The sequence below is a fragment of the Mirounga leonina genome, unplaced genomic scaffold, assembly GCF_011800145.1.
Source record: "Mirounga leonina isolate KUSES-001 unplaced genomic scaffold, KU_Mleo_1.0 Mir_166, whole genome shotgun sequence".
Lineage (NCBI taxonomy): Eukaryota > Metazoa > Chordata > Mammalia > Carnivora > Phocidae > Mirounga > Mirounga leonina.
In genome coordinates, this window is record NW_023270418.1 from 23661587 (window position 1) to 23681337 (window position 19751).

Consider the following 19751-nt stretch of genomic DNA (forward strand, 5'->3'; position numbering starts at 1 on the left):
CCTGCTTGTGTTCCTGGCTCTATCTCTCTCTCTGTCAAATAAATAAATAAAATCTTTAAAAAAAATAAAAAAATAAAAAAATAAATGCGGATGCATTCATGAATACATAAACATGCACAGTTTAAAGACTATCAAGGGGCACCTGGGTGGCTCAGTTGGTTAAGCGTCTGCCTTCGGCTCAGGTCATGATCCCAGAGTTCTGGGATCGAGTCCCACATTGGGCGGAGCCTGCTTCTCCCTCTGCCTCTCTCTCTCTCTGTCTCTCATGAATAAATAAATAAAATCTTTAAAGAAAATAAATAAATAAATAAATAAATAAATAAAATAAAGACTATCAAAAACTAACACGCTGGGGTGCCCGGGTGGCTCAGTTGTTAAGCGTCTGCCTTCGGCTCAGGTCATGATCCCAGGGTCCTGGGATCGAGCCCCACATCGGGCTCCCTGTTCCTTGGGAAGCCTGCTTCTCCTTGTCCCACTCCCTCTGCTTGTGTTCCCTCTCTCGCTATGTCTCTCTCTGCCCAATAAATAAAATTAAAAAAAAAAAAACCCTAACATGCCAAACACCATGATGTGGTACATACAGAGGTAAAGGACTGCCTATCCTTGATATGGAAGAAGCTCTTCAGGCATTTGGGGGTGAAATGTCAATACACTCTATAAAAAAAAAAGCCATCAACATCATCACCATCATCTTACCAACAACTAGTATTTTAGGGGTATCCACTATGAGCCAGGCACCTTGCATGTTATTTCTGATCCTTAGAACCACTCTTGAAAGACAGGTGTTATCACCCCACTGTATATTTATGTGCACCAGGTTTATAGAAGTATCTCCAAACCCCACGGCTACCCCAGGGGCTGAGCCAGAATTCCAACTCTAGAGTGCACGCTCTTTTCCCACTATCCTACACTCCCCTCCAAGGACAGAATAACTACACTGCACATGTGGCTGGGACATCAAGCCACTTCAAATTTTGATATAATTTCCTGACTGGCAGTTATGTAATTTAGCCATCTTTTCAATCTTCAGGTTATTTTCACTAATTTTTTTTCTTAAGATTTTATTTATTTATTTGACAGAGAGAGACACAGCAAGAGAAAGAACACAAGCAGGGGGAGTGGGAGAGGGAGAAGCAAGTTTCCCCACGGAGCAGGGAGCCCGATGTGGGGATCGATCCCAGGACCCTGGGATCATGACCTGAGCCAAAGGCAGAGGCTTAACAACTGAGCCACCCAGGCACCCCTATTTTCATTAATTTTCTTTCATGATTCCTCAGTGGTCTTCCAGGTTTTCTTTCTTTTCTTTTAAGAAACAGATACCCTTTTTCCAAATGCAAGCTTTTGTGAAAACACTAAAATATAAGAGATCAAAGTTGAGCTGCTCTGGTTTAAGCAGAGTGGGAGAACCAAAGCTCCTCCCGACTCTCACAGCCACCCCTTAGGCACCTCCAAAGAACACAGTTTGAAAAACACTAACTTGGGGTACCTGGCTGGCTCAGTCGGTAGAACATGGGACTCTGGGTCTTGGGGTTGTGAGTACAAGTTCCATGTTGGGCAAGGAGCCTACTTTATTTATTTATTTTTTATTAAAGATGTATTTATTTGAGGGGGGGGGCGGGTGTGCATGTACAAGCAGGGGGAGGGGCAGAGGAGAGAATCTTCAAGTAGACTCCCTACCTGAGCATGGAGCCCCATCATGACTGCTAGATCATGACCTGAGCCAAAACCAAGAGTCAGATGCTCAACTGACAGAGCCACCCAGGCGCCCCAAGCCTACTTTAAAAAAAATAATTAAATTTTAAAAAGAAATGATAGTATACAAAAAAGAAAACCACTAATTTAAAACAGAAGATTCTAACTTCTCCATCTCAGCTTTGCCACTTACCATGTGTATAACCTTTGGAAAGAAAAAGTTTTACTTTTTCCTGTCCTTTACAATAGAGATATCACCACTCACTTTATAGGTTTGTTATGAATATTACAAGGAGAAACAAATACAAAATTCCCAGTATATGGTAAGTATTCAAAAGTTGGCTCCCCTCTCTTTTATCCTGCAGAGGTTTTGTTGCCAATTCAAGAAAGCTCAATAAACATATTTGATATTTTTGGTAGCAGAGACGTGAACAAGTAAATGCTCTCATAGCTCAACTAAAATGAACATAATAAATCCATTAAACCTACCTAGCAAGGTAATACCCCCTCCCAGGTTAGCTTCCCAGTCAGTCAATGACCCATGGACCTCAAACCATGATTTTGATAATAGACAAGAGATCCCTTATGAGATACTTTAATGTAAACTCTAAGTGTCTGGTGAATGTGTTAACGTTCTCAGTACCTTAACTTTGGCATTTCCTGAGCTGAGCATTTAAACTGACAACTTAATACTGCATTCAATGAGTATTTTTATGTTTATGTTCTACAACAGAATCTAATGTTCATTTGCTCATCTTCTGGACTTCTTTTTCTCCAAATATTACAATACAAAAATACACGTATGTCATGTGCACCTTCACCTAAGCAATTTTAACCTGGCCCTTCCTAAATAGTCATTAAGAATCTATTACCTTAGTCTGTTATTGATAATGTGTTCCCATTTCTACATGTATAACAGGAGACCAAACCAATTTTTACAGGAAAAGATTCTCAGTCCTAATCTAAACCCAGCCAACAAATCTCAAATCACACACTCTATGGAAGCTGCAGATGTTGGCTTTGATCCTTAGGATTTAGGAAGAATCACAACAATAATACATCACACTGCCATGAAAAGACTCGTTTACGATAAAAAACACATCCCTGAGCATTCAACCCAGGAGCCAAAAAGATTCAGAATGCTAATCTTCCATTTTACCAGGAGACCTTGAGCAATTTACCTACTCTCTATTGATTATTTCTTCATAAAGAAAATGAAAATATACTCATTACAATGCCAGAGATACTGTTTTGAGTAACCATCAAACAACTATGTCCTGGGGTTACCAGGGACCTCAGCAAGTCATCTTTCTCACCTCCCTCATTCCTTAACAAGTCCACACCTAAATCATCCTAGAAAGATAGTTACTAAGTCTTTGAAGATATTTCACAACCTTCCTTGGTAATATTCCAGTATCTTGTCAGGAAATTCTTTCTATTTGTAATCTATATCCCTTCCACTGCAATTAAAACACATTCCCTCTTGTCTTCTATGGAAAAAGAACATCTGCTTAATACCACCTGAACAATATCCCTTCAAGAGATTATAAAATATAGGAAGCCCATTTTAAGAAGCTTCATGTAAATGCAACATGGCTTTAAATGGGTCATCTTAGACAAAGAACATGATTAAGAGTCTTAAATTCCCAGTTCCATCACCGACTTGCTCTGAAGATAGGAAGTTAAAACCATGCAGATGCTGTACCTCAATCACCCCATCAGTAAAATGCAAATAATAAAACCAGTATGTTAGGAGAATTCAGTTCCTCAAAAAGTTAAACATAAAGGAAAGAGATTCTCAATCCCAATCTAAGCCTGGCCAACAACTCTCAAATCACACACTCTGTGGAAGCTGCAGATGTTGGCTTGATCCCTATGGTCTGGGAAGAATCACAACAATAATACATTACCAGATAGCCCTGCAATTACGCTCCTATGCAGATACCCAAAACAACTGAAAACAAGTACTCATACATGAATGTTTACAGTAGTTCTATTAATGATATCCAAAAGGTAGAAACAGTCCAAATGTTCATCAATGGATAAATGGACAGATTATTGGTATATACATACACAAAAGGTTACGTACTGTTATGATTCTGTTTCTTTTTTTAAAGATTTTGTTTATTTATTTGTCAGGGAGAGAGACAGTGAGAGAGGGAACACAAGCAGGGGGAATGGGAGAGGGAGAAGCAGGCTTCCTGCGGAGCAGGAAGCCCGAGATGGGGCTCAATCCCAGGACCCTGGGATCATGACCTGAGCCGAAGGCAGACGCTTAACCACTGAGCCACCCAGGCGCCCCTATGATTCCATTTATATGAGAGAGCCACAATAGATCAATCAACCAGATTGCTGGTTTCCAGGGCTGGTGGAAGGAGGGAAATGAAAAGAAACTGCATAAACTGGGAAGATGTTTTACTCTGGAATAATCGAAATGTTTTGGAACTATGGAGGTGGTGGTTTCACAACACTGTGAATGTACTAAACACCACTGAATTGTTCACTTTAAAATAGTTAATTTTGGTGGGGCGCTGGTTGGCTCAGTTGGTTAAGCGTCTAATTCTTGTTTTCAGCTCAGGTCATGATCTCAGGGTGGTGAGATTGAGCCCCGCGTCCTCCCGCTCCGCTGGGGAGTCTACTTGAGATTCTCTGCCTCTCACCCTTCCTCAGCCCTTCCTTCCCCCACTCACATGAGTGTGTGTGCTCTCTCTCTCTCTCTCAAATAAATAAATAAAATCCTTAAAAAATAAAAATAAGGGGCGCCTGGGTGGCTCAGATGGTTAAGCGTCTGCCTTCGGCTCAGGTCACGATCCCAGGGTCCTGGGATCGAGTCCCGCATCGGGCTCCCTGCTAGGCGGGGAGCCTGCTTCTCCCTCTGCCGCTGCCTCTCTCTATCTCTCTCTCTGACTCTCATGAATAAATAAATAAAAAACAAACAAACAAAAAAAATAAAAATAAATTTTAAAAAATGGTTATTTTTGTGTTATGTGAATTTTACCTCAATAAATTAAAAAAAAAAAAAAAGAATGCCAGAAGAGGGGCGCCTGGGTGGCTCAGCCATTGAGGGTCTGCCTTCAGCTCAGGTCATGATCCCAAGGTCCTGGGATCGAGCCCCATATCAGGCTCCCTGCTCAGTGGGAAGCCTGCTTCTCCCTCTCACACTCCCCCTGCTTGTGTTCCCTCTCTCGCTGTCTCTCTGTCAAATAAATAAAGTCTTTAAAAAAAAAAAAGAATGCTAGAACTAATGGGGACAATATCCATAAAATGCTTACCCCTTCCCAGGGAAGTCATCATATAAATTTCCAGGTAGACTGGTAGCAAAAATGTTTAATATTATCTCAGTATAGCCTATTAGACTCTAAACAAAGAATATGTAAATGAGAAACAAAACAGAAATCAAAATAAAGTCTAGAATCACAGTTATACAGTATTCTATATGGCAATAAGAGCCAATAAAAATAAGCGAATGAGTAACGAGATAAATAACCAAGCATATCAGCTAATTAACTATAGCAACAATGGCCATAGAAAAGCAACAAGAAAAAATAAAGGTAAGGAATGAACTTTAAAAAGCCAGCAGTACCAAAATACAAAGACGCATTAGGTAGGGAGCTAAAAACAGAGAAGCTAATGATAGCAAAGTTAAAAAAGACATAAACCCTTAAATTCCAAGGCCACATATAAAGACCATGAGAATCTCTACTCTTGCCATTTTAACTCAGTCCTTAATCTCTTTCTCCTTTAATATAACCTCCTGGCAAGATACCAAGGCTAGGCCACCAAGGCTAGGCCACCATTCCTATCGTCATATTACTTCTTCAAGTATTACTTCTTATGGGGAGACAGACATGCTAATTACCAAAATATAGAGACCACCTCTATCTACTTCCTCCCTTCGCACTTTTTAAATTCACTTCAGTGTGGCTTCTGGCCCTACATTCCTCCAACACTGTTCTTGTTATGACCATCAATGATCTTTGTGTTGCTAAATCCAAAAAATACAGGCAATCACTTTCTCCTTGAAACATGTTCCTCTCTCAGTTTCTGAGATTTCCTATTAAATTCCTTGGATCTTGGTCGGGAACACTCTCCTCCTGTTAGTCTATACATACATTCCCTCTAGGTAATCTTGGCCATTTTTCTTGACTGTAAATACTACCTATCAAGAACATCCAGATTTACTGCCAGGGCCCTTCCAGCAGCACTCAAAGGCTACTTGCTTGGTGTCTCCACTTACATGTTTTCAACAGACAGCTCACATTTGGCATGACTAAAGTTGAAGGTCTTCATTCTACTTCCCAACTCTAGTCAAAATCTGTTCCTTCTCAAATGTCCATCTCAGAAATGGCAACTTCATCTACCCAGAGGCTCAAGCCAGAAATTTGGGAATCATACTAGACTCTTCTCTCCTCCCACATATCCAATCCATCCTTAAGTCTTGCCTGTCCTAATTCTAAAGTATCTATTGAATCTTAAAAATAATAATAATAATAATAAAATAAAATGTCTATGAGTCTTTCTACATCCTTCCATCTCCACTGCCTAGAGCCTAATCCAAGCCATGATCATCTTTTGCCAGGACCACAGTAAGACATCTTAACTCTCATACTTCTCCCACTTCTCTTCCAAATTTTCCAGTTTCCAAAATTTTTTCCACAAATTTCTAATATTTTCCACAATGTAGCCAGAGCAATTTTTTAAAATCATGTATTAGGTCACAACACTCATACTTAAACTCTTCCAAGGCTTCCAGTTATACTTAGGAAAAAAATCCAAAATCCTTAACACAGTCCTCCCTATGTCTCTATCCTCATCCTATGCCCCTCTCCTTCCTCCCCCACTGCTCACTGTATTCCAGCCACCCAATCTTCTTCCAGCTTCTCAAATGTGCTGTGTTCCTTTCCACCTTAAGGCTTTCATACATCCTATTCCCTTTGCCTTTCCCTTTCATCCTTCTAATCTCTGCTTAAATATCACTTCTTCAGAGAAACCTCCCCAAAGCTCCAATATAATTCAGGCTCCCCTACTATAATCTCTTTTTTACTTTTCCATCATAGGACTTGATACACTTTGCAATTATACAGTTATTGGTGTATTTTTTTGTTTATGGTCTCTCTTCCCTTTGGACTATAAGGGTATGGACAGTGTCTATTTTATCACTGTAGTCTTAGTATAATGGTAGTAGTTTAGAGAGTTTAGAATAGTTTAAAGTAGTTTAGTATCAGTATAATTTAGGGATTAAAAGCAAGAGACAATGGAGCCAGACTGCTTAGATTCCAATCCTGGTGCTGCCACTAGCTTGAAACCTTGGGCAAACTGCTTAACCTATCTGTGCCACAATCTCCACATCTATGAAATGGGGATAATAAAAAGTACCTACACCATAAAACTGTTGTAAGAATAAAAAGAATCAATGATACAAAGCACTTCAATAAGCACTGGTTCTGATCAGCTCTTATTATGGTATCCACAACACTTACCGCAGTGGTGGACATTCAATAAACATTTACTGAATGAATGAATGAATGAATGAAAAAAAAAACAAGACTCCACTATAATCATTATATAGGTCTTTAAAATGACAAAGCAGGAATATTACAGAGACTTCAGAGAGGAAAACAAAAACAGTTAAGGCAAAGACTGAAGCCACCCACAATTTATAAGGGTATAAAGGAACAAGAGTAATAAAAAAAAGCTAACTCTATTGGATTCCCAGTCTTCACCGCTATACGTAAAATATGTTCACTCTTCCAGAAGTTTACCCAAGGTGATTTGGTAGCTTTGACTTTTCCCTAAATATCATTCTTTTCTGTGCCTTAAGTCAACTTCTTCCAAATACTTCAACCACGAATCACAGTTCAAATAGGTGGTAAAATTCAGATGCCAAAAATTTTCTACCTGTTTTGCAAAGAAATGTTCTTCTGTTCCTAAAATAGCTCTGGCCTGTTTTACCACACATATTACAGAATCCTCAAAATTTTGCCATTTCTTTTCTATCTGGAATTCTTTCAGACACTGTTGCTTTCTAGGTTTCTCTTTCCCAGTAAAGATGCATCCTCTAATTTGAAGCACAGGGAAAGGAGAGACAAATACGCTGCTTTAAATTCCTACTTCCTATCCAGGTTCTCTCAAAAGACCCTAAACTTCAATCTAAGCATCACCATTATTTGTTCTTGTTTGGGGGAACATAAAATCCTTATCATGTGGGCGCCCGGGTGGCTCAGTCGTTGAGCGGCTGCCTTCGGCTCAAGTCATGGTCCCAGGGTCCTGGGATCGAGCCCCTGCTCAGCCGGGAGCCTGCCTCTCCCTCTCCCGCTCCCCCTGCTTGTGTTCCTGCTCTCGCTGTCTCTGTCAAATAGATAAATAAAATCTTAAAAAAAAAATCCTTATCATGCTATAATAGTAATACCGAAAATGATAACAGCTGTCATATATAGCGCTATCTGCTGTTCTAAATGTTTTACATGTATTAACTCATTCAATTCTCGCAACTGCATGGTATTCTACACATGAGGAAAGGCATAGAGAGGTAAAGTAACTTGCCCAAGTTGCAGAGCTAGTAAATAGTGGCCCTGGGATTTGGACTCAGACTGCCTGACTCCAAGAATCAGTACCACTAGGCTGTTATTCAAGAGTCTGGAAAGACATGTTTTTCTACCCTGTTTTCACTGGTCACCTAGACTGAACTACTCCTATTCTCTCCCCAAATCAAACAGGCATATTAATCCTAAGCAACTCAGCAAAACTTTAAATGTTTCATTACGTCATAAACATACACACCTAAAACAAAGTAATTTTGGTTCATGGGAGAATGAATATATGTTCTATCCTGGGAAGCAGAAATAAACAAATGATGAAATCATGAAATGTGAAATTTGCCTCAGTTAATTCTACAGATAGAAATACAATTCCAGGGCGCCTGGGTGGCTCAGTCAGTTGAGCGGCTGCCTTCAGCTCAGGTCGTGATCCTGGAGTCCCTGGATCGAGTCCCACATCGGGCTCCCTGCTCGGCGGGGGGTCTGCTTCTCCCTCTGACCCTCCTCCCTCTCATGCTCTCTGTCTCTCATTCTCTCTCAAATAAATAAATAAATAAATAAAAATCTTTTAAAAAAAAAATACAATTCCAATTAATAGTAAAAAAAAAAAAAAAAATTCCAGAAATACAATTCCAGAAATAGTAAAAAAAAAAAAAAAATACTACAAAATACTTGTAATATCTTGGAAGAAAGGTACCAAACAAGATTGTATTATTGTACTGTATATATTGTATTGTACATTGTATTATTGTTTACACATATTCAGCAGTAGCCTACATATTCCCTCTCTCAATTTCATGACAATCCTTCAAAGTCTTTCCCCTCACATAAGGCTAAGAACTTCAGCTTAGTCCCTGCTACAAATAAACCTGAAGGCATGTATTCAATGTTTAAATTCATTGAGCTCAACTTCCAAAGAACAGTTAGATTGGAAAAAATTAATAAATGAGAACCAATTAAATTCAGGTCACATTAGAAGTAAAAAATTAAACTTATTAGCCAAGCATGCTGGACATTTCTAAGTCACAGTCATCCTTTATTATGCCAAATCCAGTGTCATGATACAAGAACAAATATTACATGTAGCAATCTTAAGTGAAGACTTCCACTGTGATGGCAGCAAGAGAACCTTAATTTAGTGAATGCAATTGCTGTGAATGCAAGTTTTTAAGGGGATTAAGGATGCCGTAACTGAAGACTCTAATCCCCAAGAAAACCCAGTGCCCTCCTCACTCCTTCATCTCTCTGTCAGCCCCCATTTGTTTCTTTCAGAGCACAGCTTAAATTTCAATATTAACCAGGTACCTAGTCAACTCTGCTCCCCACTGGAATAAACTTGGTAAGAGCAAGTACACTCACGTCTACCTTTGTATCCCAGCATCTAATGAGCATTAAATAAATATTTGCTAGATGAACAAAAGTCTGAAAAGGTAAGGGTTGAAAAAGAGTTACAATCGGGGCACCTGCGTGGCTCAGTCGGTTAAGTGTCAGCCTTCAGCCCAGGTCGTGATCCCAGGGTCCTGGGATCGAGCCCCGCATCGGGCTCCCTGCTCTGTGAGGAGCCTGCTTCTCCATCTGCCACTTACCCTGCTTGTGCTCTCTCTCTCAGATAAATAAAATCTTTAAAAAAAAAAAGAAAGAAAGAAAGAAAGAAAGAAAGAAAGAAAGAAAGAAAGAAAGAAAGAAAGAAAGAAAAGAAAGAAAGAAAGCAAAAGAGTCACAATCAAGAAATAGTTCCAAAAGGTCTGTGAGGAATATATTGCACCTTAGGAAATAACACAGTACGAGAACAGTACTCAATGAAGAAAGGAAGAAGTCTGGGTGGAGAAGTAGAGATTATAAACCCCAAGAAGAGACAGAGAACAAGATGGAAAAGTTACTAATCTACAGATGCACAGGCAAGACTAACTGGAAGAGAGGGGGTAAATATCTCAGTCTCACCTCATAAACATGCAGCACCTCAAACTTGTCTTTCACTAGCACTTGCAGGCACTCCTTTCCACCTACATATTAGTAAGCTCCTCCCATGCTGGTTTAATGTTTGTCACTTCTCTCCTCCATGACTGTCAGGCATAATGCTGCCTTGAAAGAAGGTAAAAAAAAATAAAATAATAAAATTAAAATTAAAAAAAAGAAAGAAGATGGGGCGCCTGGGTGGCTCAGTCGTTAGGCGTCTGCCTTCGGCTCGGGTCGTGATCCCGGGGTCCTGGGATCAAGCCCCGCATCGGGCTCCCTGCTCCGCGGGAAGCCTGCTTCTCCCTCTCCCATTCCCCCTGCTTGTATTCCCTCTTTCGCTGTGTCTCTCTCTGTCAAATAAATAAATAAAATCTTTAAAATAAAAAAAAAAAGAAAGAAGCAAGGTGTCCAAGAACCTAGATGACATCTACTCATTGTTTCTGTAAGATAGGACAGCAGTTAACATCTGAAGAGCACTTTACCTTTTTAAGGCAGTTTCATGTACTTTTTCTCTACAGAAATATTATAGAAGTATTCTCTTTCCCATTCTTTAAATACAGATTCATAAAAGTATTCAAAGCCTTGGATTTAAATCCCAGCTCTGCTAGATACCTGCTCTGTGATCTTGGTCAAATTATTTACTCTCTCTGAGTTCAGTATCCACTGGGAAAATAATATTCACCTTAAAGGACTGCTATGAGTATTCAGTGAGCTAATACATATAAAGAACATGCCCAATAAAGGGCAGTAACCTTCCCTATCGCCTCCTTAAATAATTTGTACAGGATTTCTCAGCTAAGGAAGTTCATAAGCCTAGGACTTAAACCCAGGTCTCCTGATTCCTTAATCTGTCTTCTTCTTACCACATCACTTTGGCAGACTGCCACATACTACTGGGCACATAAATACGTTCTGACAATAACTGATCACAAAATTTTTATCTATCAGTAACTAATTTTAGCTTTGCAAAAAGGGAAAAAAATAGATCTAATTAACTAGGGGGGGAAAAGGGGTTTGAAAATATAAAATGTAAATTACCCCCAAACCACGGGACAGGTTGTACCATAGTACTTCTGTACAAAAAGAAATTATGACAAGAAACAGAAAGTTCTCTCTGGGTTTATGAGAAACAATTGGAGAAAGAAACAAGAATGACTATGATTAAAGGAACTTAAGGGTTTTGTGTTTTGTTTTGTTTTGTTTTGCTTTGTTTTGTTTTTTGGTAAAACAAACCACTGGGCAAAAAGATCTGCATCCCATCCCAAAATAACTCTATCAAGGCCGAGACACATCTTTAAAAAAAGAGACCTGGGGCGCCTGGATGACTAAGTCGGTTTGAGCTTCCGACTCTTGGTTTTGGCTCAGGTCATGGTCTCAGGTTGTGAGTTCAAGCCCCATGTGGTAGCGGGGAGTCGGCTTGGGATTCTCTTCCTCTCCCTCTGTTCCCCACCCAATGAGCGTGCACTCTCTTTCTCTTTCAAATTAATACATAAATCTTTAAAAATAAATTTTAAAAAATTAAAAAATGGACGCCTGCGTGGCTCAGTCGGTTAAGCATCTGCCTTCGGCTTAGGTCATGATCCCAGAGTCCTGGGATCGGGTCCCGCATTAGGCTCCTTGCTCAACGGGGAGCCTGCTTCTCCCTCTGCCTGCAGCTCCCCCTGCTTGTGCTCTCTCTCTCTGGCAAATAAATAAATCTTTAAAAAAATAGTTTAGGGGCGCCTGAGTGGCTCAGTCGTTAAGCGTCTGCCTTCGGCTCAGGTCATGATCCCAGGGTCCTGGGATCGAGCCCCACATCGGGCTCCCTGCCCAGCGGGAAGCCTGCTTCTCCCTCTTCCACTCCCCATGCTTGTGTTCCCTCTCTCGCTGTGTCTCTCTCCGTCAAATAAATAAAATCTTAAAAAAAAAAAAAAAAAGATTTAAAAAAATTGTTTAAAAAATTAAAAAGAGACCTCAGTGTGCTAACAACAAAACTCTTTTTTTCCAATTCCTTTCAGGGCAAGATAAATGGGAATAGTGAGATAAACTGTCAACAAAAACTGTCAACATTCATGAAGACCCTTGACGATCATAAATGTTTGGATTCAGTATTAATAAGGAGCAGAAAGGAGCATGATCAAAAAAAAGTTTTGGGGCACCTGGCTAGCTCAGCCAGTAGAACATGCAATTCTTGATCTCAGGATCATGAATTCAAGCCCCTCACTGGATGTGGAGCTTACTTTAAAAAATAAATTAATAAAAGCATAAAAGTTTCATACGATTCCTAACGTGTTGAAAATATTTTGAAAATTATACAGTATAAAAAGAAGTTATTACAGTTAGTAAAAATAACCAATTGTTTTCAAATGACATTTATAACTAATCTTTTCCAAGTGACAGACGTAACTCCTTCCAGGATAAGTTCTAGAAGATATTCAAAGAAGTTCGTATCTTAATAATCCCCAAGAACTTTCTCACTAAAAGAGAAGATAAAACAATTAAGTCACATTCTGAACCTGTAAGTTTCTGAAAGGAAATGCCAGAAGAGAGCCTGATCTGACAGACAGAACAGACAAGATTTAACCAAGAAAGGTAAACAGTGGAGTGAATTTGTCAAAAAGCAGGGTAGAAGCTCATAAGAAGCTCTATACCTATAACCCCACCACCAGCACCAAAACCAAATTTCTTGTCTTCTTCAATCCAACTTAAACCTCTGCTAATTATCTCCTACAGAAACATAACAAAATGTTCCTAACGTTTTTTGTGACACTCACAGCAAACTCCATCTATTATTTAGCATTAATTAGGAGCTGCTGATATACTATACTAACTATAAATTCTATGCAGAATAAATCCCCAGGAGATAATGTCACGGCCTTCTCTAAATTCTTTCCTCTGTTATAAATTTCTCTTCTACCATAAAAACTTTTCCAGAGAGCACACATTCTTAGCCTAACTTCCCAATGTAGATTTTCCACAGTCTGGTGGCTCTTCATTAAACCCTTTCTGGAAGTACTGAGGTCCTGATAACTAGGAAATCTCTCATGATCAAGGGCCCTACATTTAAATATCGCTGACCTCAAAAAAAAAAAAATAGAGGAACAATAATCTTTCCAAAACTCATGAGAATTCTAAAAAAAAAAAAAAATCATAGACTTGTATAGTTTCCATCTAAGAACTAGAAATTTAGTCTATTTTCTCTTAAAACCACTGTCCTACTGATTCTACAGACTATGGAAATACTTATTCAACCTAGAATGACCTCCAGACTGAATATTTTTTTTCAACAAAAAAGCTACGCAAATTAGGACCATGACACTGAATCCAATGAAAATAAAATTAATAAGAACACTTAGTCCCCAAAGTTTCCAAGTTGGGAGAGAAAAGGAAAACACAATGGAGTTGCCGGAATTTTAACTTTCTATTTAAATATCTCAATATTTGAATGATTCTTACACACAACCTGTTTAGTATATGCATAACTAAACCACTAATCAAATATAATAAAACTGTTCCGAACGCGCCTCCTTGGGTTGCCTCTGGATTCTTCCTAGAAAGCACTCTCAAGACAAATATCTGATTTCAAAATCTTGACCATCCTCCGTTGGACATTAACCCATTTAACACCATAGTTAGAAGATTTCCACTGAGAACAAGCTGAGGGGAAGGAGAAGAAATAAGTATCAACCAGAAAGCAAACTGGACAGCAAACGAAATTTTCTTATCAAGAAACAGAATTGTCATTGCTATTCTCACGAAAATGATACAGACTTTGACAAGCAAAACCAGCATGGTCTCTTTACTTATGAAGTACCAGTGACAGAATCTGATTTCCTAGGTAGGAGGGATCACAAATGACAAGTCTCTGTGTGCATAAAGTGACAGGTAAATAGGAAAAAAAAAAAAAGGCGAACTTGTAAATGACAAAAAAACGACTTAAGGTGCATTTAAAGATCTTTGGGGACATGGGGAAAAGTCAAGTACCAGAACTCAGTCTCAGTTTCCCCACCCCAAAAAAGCAAGAACATGACACTTCGCTAAGAGTAGCCTGGGGGCCATGTTCCACTTGCCTCCACCTACTCAAAGGTCCCTTCAAAGGCCGGACTCAGAGGGGGTCCCCAGCGCAATTGAGTCATGACACCCGGAGCCGTGGGGGTGGGGAGGTGGGAAGAGAAACGGAGGGTCAAAGCGCGCAAAGCTCTATCCGTTCCTGGAAAGCGATTTTCCCCCCACACTAGGGGTGCCAACACCCGCCCTAGACCCAACATCCCCTTCCTACCGAACCGCGCAGAGCAGCCCCAGCATCTCTCCCTCCTTCTGGCCTCTCCCTCAGTTCCCCGCCGCCTCTCCGACCGCGCCCCCGAACACAGCCGGGTAGCTCCACCTCCGGCCGTGTCTCCGCGGCCGACCCGCCCACCCACCCGCCGGCGCCAAGGTCTTCTCAACCCGCCGGCGCAAGGATGCCGGGCCGGGCCTCCCAGGCTCCTCCCGGGCCTACCTGCAAGGCGGGCGGGAGCTCCGTCTGCAGCCCAGCGGGGGGGACTCAGCCACCGACTGGAAGAAGAGGCAGGAAGGAAGCAAGGGGTCCGCTCTACCGACCAGCGGGAGAAAGCAGCCTGAGCGAGAGGCCTCGCAGATAAGTCAGCCTTCGACCCGGCGCCGCCGCCGCTCAGAAGACATCAAGCAAGAAGACGGCGCAAAAGATCACCGAATACACAAACGCCTCAGACATCGAAGGAAGAGCGCCCAGGCAATCGTTCGAGGAAGTGCAGTCGAGCGCCGAAAAACAGCTCAGCTCCAACTCTAGGTCCGACTCCTGTCCAAGGCATGAATAAACAAACCCAGATCATAAGCCGTGGAGTAAAGTAGCCGGTGCTCCTGCCATTTTCTGTGTTGGTTGCCAGCTAAGTCGTTTAGAGCACTGGAGTTTTTCTTGGGTGTTGAAGATCAAGTCATAGCACAGTAACACTTGGCAGTTCAGCGACTACATTATGCTCTCCCAACACTATTTATCCCAGCTGAGCAAGTGTGACTCTTAGTTTCCTCACGGACAGTGAGGTAAATAAATATATATATATAGGACAGGCACAGAGAGACAATGAGAGAGAATCCAGACTGAGAAATAAAGTGAGTAATCGCTGTTAAAGCTCCACTTTAGCAAAGCGTAGCAAAGAGAAGCTGGGAAAATTCAGGGTTTTGTAGGCTGACCTGAAGGCAGGACAAAACAAAAAAAACACATGCTTTTTAATTTTATTCCAAAGGCCTGGGACCACAGGTGTGCTTCTTACATAATAATCAAACTTCTCTTTGGGTCAGAACCTGACAAAGTTGACATTTTCATCCTCACAGCAATAGCCCCTTTCTGAAGTCTGTTAGTAGACAAACTAATATGCTCAGCACAAATGTGGATTAATCTGTACATCCTAGGTCAATTCAATAAATCACATAGATCACTCCAAATATGGATTTACCAAGTGTGGGCAATAAATAATACAGTCTACCCTATCCCCTCCTAAGGAGGGAGGGAGGAGACTTGGACAGTAAAGGTGTAAAAAGAAGTAAGATAGGGGCGCCTGGGTGGCTCAGTTGGTTAAGCGACTGCCTTCGGCTCAGGTCATGATCCTGGAGTCCCTGGATCGAGTCCCGCATCGGGCTCCCTGCTCAGCAGGGAGTCTGCCTCTCTCTCTGACCCTCCCCCCTCTCATGTGCTCTCTCATTCTCTCTCTCAAATAAATAAATAAAATCTTTAAAAAAAAAAAAAAAAAGAAGTAAGATAGTCCCAGCCCTTAAAGAGCGGGTAATCTAATCAAAGTGAAAGACCACATCCTCAAGGCGGCTGGGTGGCTCAGTCAGTTAAGCGCCTGCCTTTGGCTCAGGTCATGATCTCAGGGTCCTAGGATTGAACCTCCATGGGGCTCCCTGCTCTACAGGCAGCCTTCTTCTCCCTCCCCCTCTGCTGCTCCCCCTGCTTGTGCTCTCTCACTCTCTCTCTGTCAAATAAATAAATAAAATCTTAAAAAAATAAAAAGACCACATCCTTACAACATTAGCTTTATTTACAATTTATTATAATTTTTTAAAAATCTCCTCCTTTAAGTCTGTAACTTAATATTTAAGGGACAACTCATGTATATAATACAGGATAAAACCAGTATCCATAATATGAGGACAAAACACTGCGTTTCATTGTCTACTACTGTTTTAGGGGACTTAAAAATGAGTAAACATTATAACAACATTTACAAAAGTCTAAAAAAAAAGAAAGAATTTAATAATCTCCTTCCAAAACACAAAGTTTTAATTGGTTCATGTTCCCATGCAGTCCTTGGAAATATCCTACATAATGTTTTAAAGTTTAAGCAGAGATACAACAGTGTTATTTTGCATTAAATCATTTCCCTATTAAATCTTTAATAGTTGTGGGGCGCCTGGGTGGCTCAGTTGGTTAAGCGACTGCCTTCAGCTCAGGTCATGATCCTGGAGTCTCAGGATCGAGTCCCACATCGGGCTCCCTGCTCGGCAGGAAGTCTGCTTCTCCCTCTGACCCACCCCCCTCTCATGCTCTCTCTCTCTCATTCTCTCTCTCAAATAAATAAAATCTTTAAAGAAAAAATCTTTAATAGTTGTTATTTTTAACAGTTGCACAATATTGCATTGAGAGGATATACTGACCTTGCTTCCCATTGTTGGATATGCATGTTGCTCCCAAACATTTTCTGTGTAATAGGTATTGCTGCTTTTGGAAAGAGGCAGTTGTGACCTTTTTATTAATGATTAGGACCTATTGCACATAAACAAAAAGAGTAAGGAAGCAAGGTAGAGATTTATTTCTCTGTCATATAAAAGAAATCCAGAGATGCACAACCTAGGGTAAGGTGTGGCCATTTGGTGTCAGGGACCAGGCTTTCATCCTGTTGCTCTGACATCTTCAATAAGTGGCTTTCATCTCAGGTCCAAGACAGCTGTTCGAGCTCTAGCCACCATGTCTACATTCCAACCAGCAGGAAGCTGAAAAGAGAAAGGCATGTCTTCCGCCATAAGGACATATCTTGAAAATAGCACAGGACATTCCCACTTATATTCCACTGGCCAGAATTTAGTCACATACCCACACCTAACCGGGAATTAGTCTTTATCCTGGGCAGTTTTTTTTTTTTTTAAGATTATTTATTTATTTATTTGACAGAGAAAGACACAGCGAGAGAGGGAACACAAACGGGGAGTGGGAGAGGGAGAAGCAGACTCCCTGCCGAGCAGGGAGCCCAATGCGGGACTCGATCCCGGGACTCCAGGATCATGACCTGAGCCGAAGGCAGTCGCTTAACCAACTGAGCCACCCAGGCGCCCTATCCTGGGCAGTTCTAAAAGTCAAGGGCCAAAGAATACTAAGTGCCAACTAAATAAGCAGTCTCTGCCACATTCCTGAAGCCAGATGAGGAGCAGCAAATAGACTTCCCTTTGCTGTCATCCAGGGCTGAGTTTCTATTCCCAGAATATATGTTTTAGAGAAGCTTCCTTCTTAGAAAGGCTTGTGGGGCATAAGCATCTAAAGCCACAGCCCTCATTCAAACTTGACCCAAATAACATTGTTTTGAAAGCTTGATTTCAGTGAGAAAAACTAAAGAAACTAATTTCAAGGCTACAAGCAATTTTCAGTCTTTCAAAAATTGGAGACTTTTATTTTGGGAAAAACACCTGAAGTTTATGCAAATATAAATCTAAAATCAGGGGCGCCTGGGTGACTCAGTCTGCCTTCAGCTCAGGTCATGATCCCAGGGCTCTGGGATCAAGCCCCGCATCCGGCTCCCTGCTCAGCGGGGAGCCTGCTTCTCCTTCTCCCTCTGCCGATCCCCCTGATTGTGCTCACGCTCTCTGTAAAAAAATGGATAAAATCTTAAAAAAAAAAAATCTAAGATCATCACCTGAAAATGGAGATATTTGAGAAGATGAGGCTAAACTGGTCTGTGAAACCATGGAAAAGATGGCTTATTCTGCAGGCAGAGTTGCATCTCTATAGATAGATTTCTCTAGAGAACTGTTTCTTCACAAGTGTGGATTTAAGCTTCAGTGTGACAGTAAACTACTGCTTGCTCTTATGGGAGTCAATGTGGACAGAAGAGTAGATCAAAGAGATCAGGAATTGAAATCCTCAAACCTACAGGAATCTCCTCACACTGGAGGAAGACTTAAAAAAAGAAACCAGGTGGGCAGAGTAAAGATCATACTGGGATATATCACTGATGCTTACATATTGGTGTTATGATTCAATAATTCATTCTTTTTTTAAGACTTTTAATTATTTATTTGAGAGAGAGAGAGAGACAGGGAGAGAGAGCACAAGCAAGGGAGAGAGGGAGAAGCTAAGAAACTAAGAATATGTGTGAGGTCTCTGTTTTGTATAATTTGAAATTGGTAAACCAGTGATGACCCAATATTGTGGTTTTCTCTTAATACATACTGGGACTTTGCTGTCTTGAAACAGCTAAATGAACCCGACGTGGGGCTCGATCCCAGGACCCCGGGATCATGACCTAAGCCCAAGGCAGACGCTTAACCAACTGAACCACCCAGGCACCCCTCAATAATTCATTCTTATGTTGATTACTGATTATTGTATTCTAATTGGATTCTCCTGGAGGAGTCACCCCCTTGAAGGTAGGATGATGCTTCCCCTGAAGTAGGGTGACCATCTGTCCCAGTTTGCTGAGGACTAGGGGTTTCCCAGGACAAAGAACTTTCAATGCTAACACTGCAATAGCTCTGGGCAAACCAGGACAGTTGGTACCCCTAAGAACGGACCTAGCCACTGCCAATCACACGGAAGGAACTTGTAAAGACTAAGCCAGGAGGGGCGCCTGGGTGGCTCAGTTGGTTAAGCGACTGCCTTCGGCTCAGGTCATGATCCTGGAGTCCCAGGATCGAGTCCCGCATTGGGCTCCCTGCTCAGCGGGGGGTCTGCTTCCCCCCCCTCTGCCCTCTTCCCTCTCGTGCTCTCTGTCTCTCATTCTCTCTCTCAAATAAATAAATAAAATCTTAAAAAAAAAAAAAAAGACTAAGCCAGGAAAAGAGGCTTGGGACATGTAAACATGGGGGAATTGCCTGGCATGAAGGGTGAAGGGAGGGAAAAGAAGGGGAGAAACTTTTTCCTTATATTGGCTCTGGGCTCTAAGCAAAATCTACTACACTCTGCATGGTAGAAATTGGGTCTGAACCTAGGATTGAAAGAACTCTGTAGCAGTACCATGAGTCATCTTATTAGGAATTCCAGGAAGAGGAATTGGGCCTTGAGCAGCCAAAATGATGAGCCAATTGTAGGTTTTGCTGTTGCAATTCTGTTCTGTTCTTTTGTAGCCTGGTCTCATGGCACTGTGGGTTAAGGTGCACACTTTGGTCTGGATGGTAAAGTAGAAGCAGGGTAATGACATAGAAGCAGCACAGGGAAAGGGAGAGATCCCAGAACAGCAGGTAATCATTCACAGAATTAAAGGAAGTGCTTCCTTCTTTGGAATTATTTATACAGGATAAATATTCAGTGGTACAATTTATCAATGGATTGAAATGTATGAACATTTTTTTTTTTTTTAAGAT

The 19751-nt window shown here is 41.1% G+C and overlaps 1 protein-coding gene across 3 annotated transcripts in view; it reads right to left on the bottom strand.

Annotated features, from left to right (window-relative positions):
- AMBRA1 (autophagy and beclin 1 regulator 1) overlaps positions 1-14873 on the bottom strand; it is a 173507-nt gene extending 158634 nt beyond the window's left edge. For 2 of the 3 annotated variants that reach the window (XM_035012689.1, XM_035012690.1), the window contains exon 1: positions 14662-14873. The gene's annotated coding sequence lies outside the window, so the exon portion shown is untranslated. Of the gene's footprint in view, positions 1-14442; positions 14462-14661 lie in introns of those variants that run through there. The other variant, XM_035012691.1, reaches the window with a different exon arrangement.
- Between the last annotated feature and the right edge of the window lie 4878 nt (positions 14874-19751).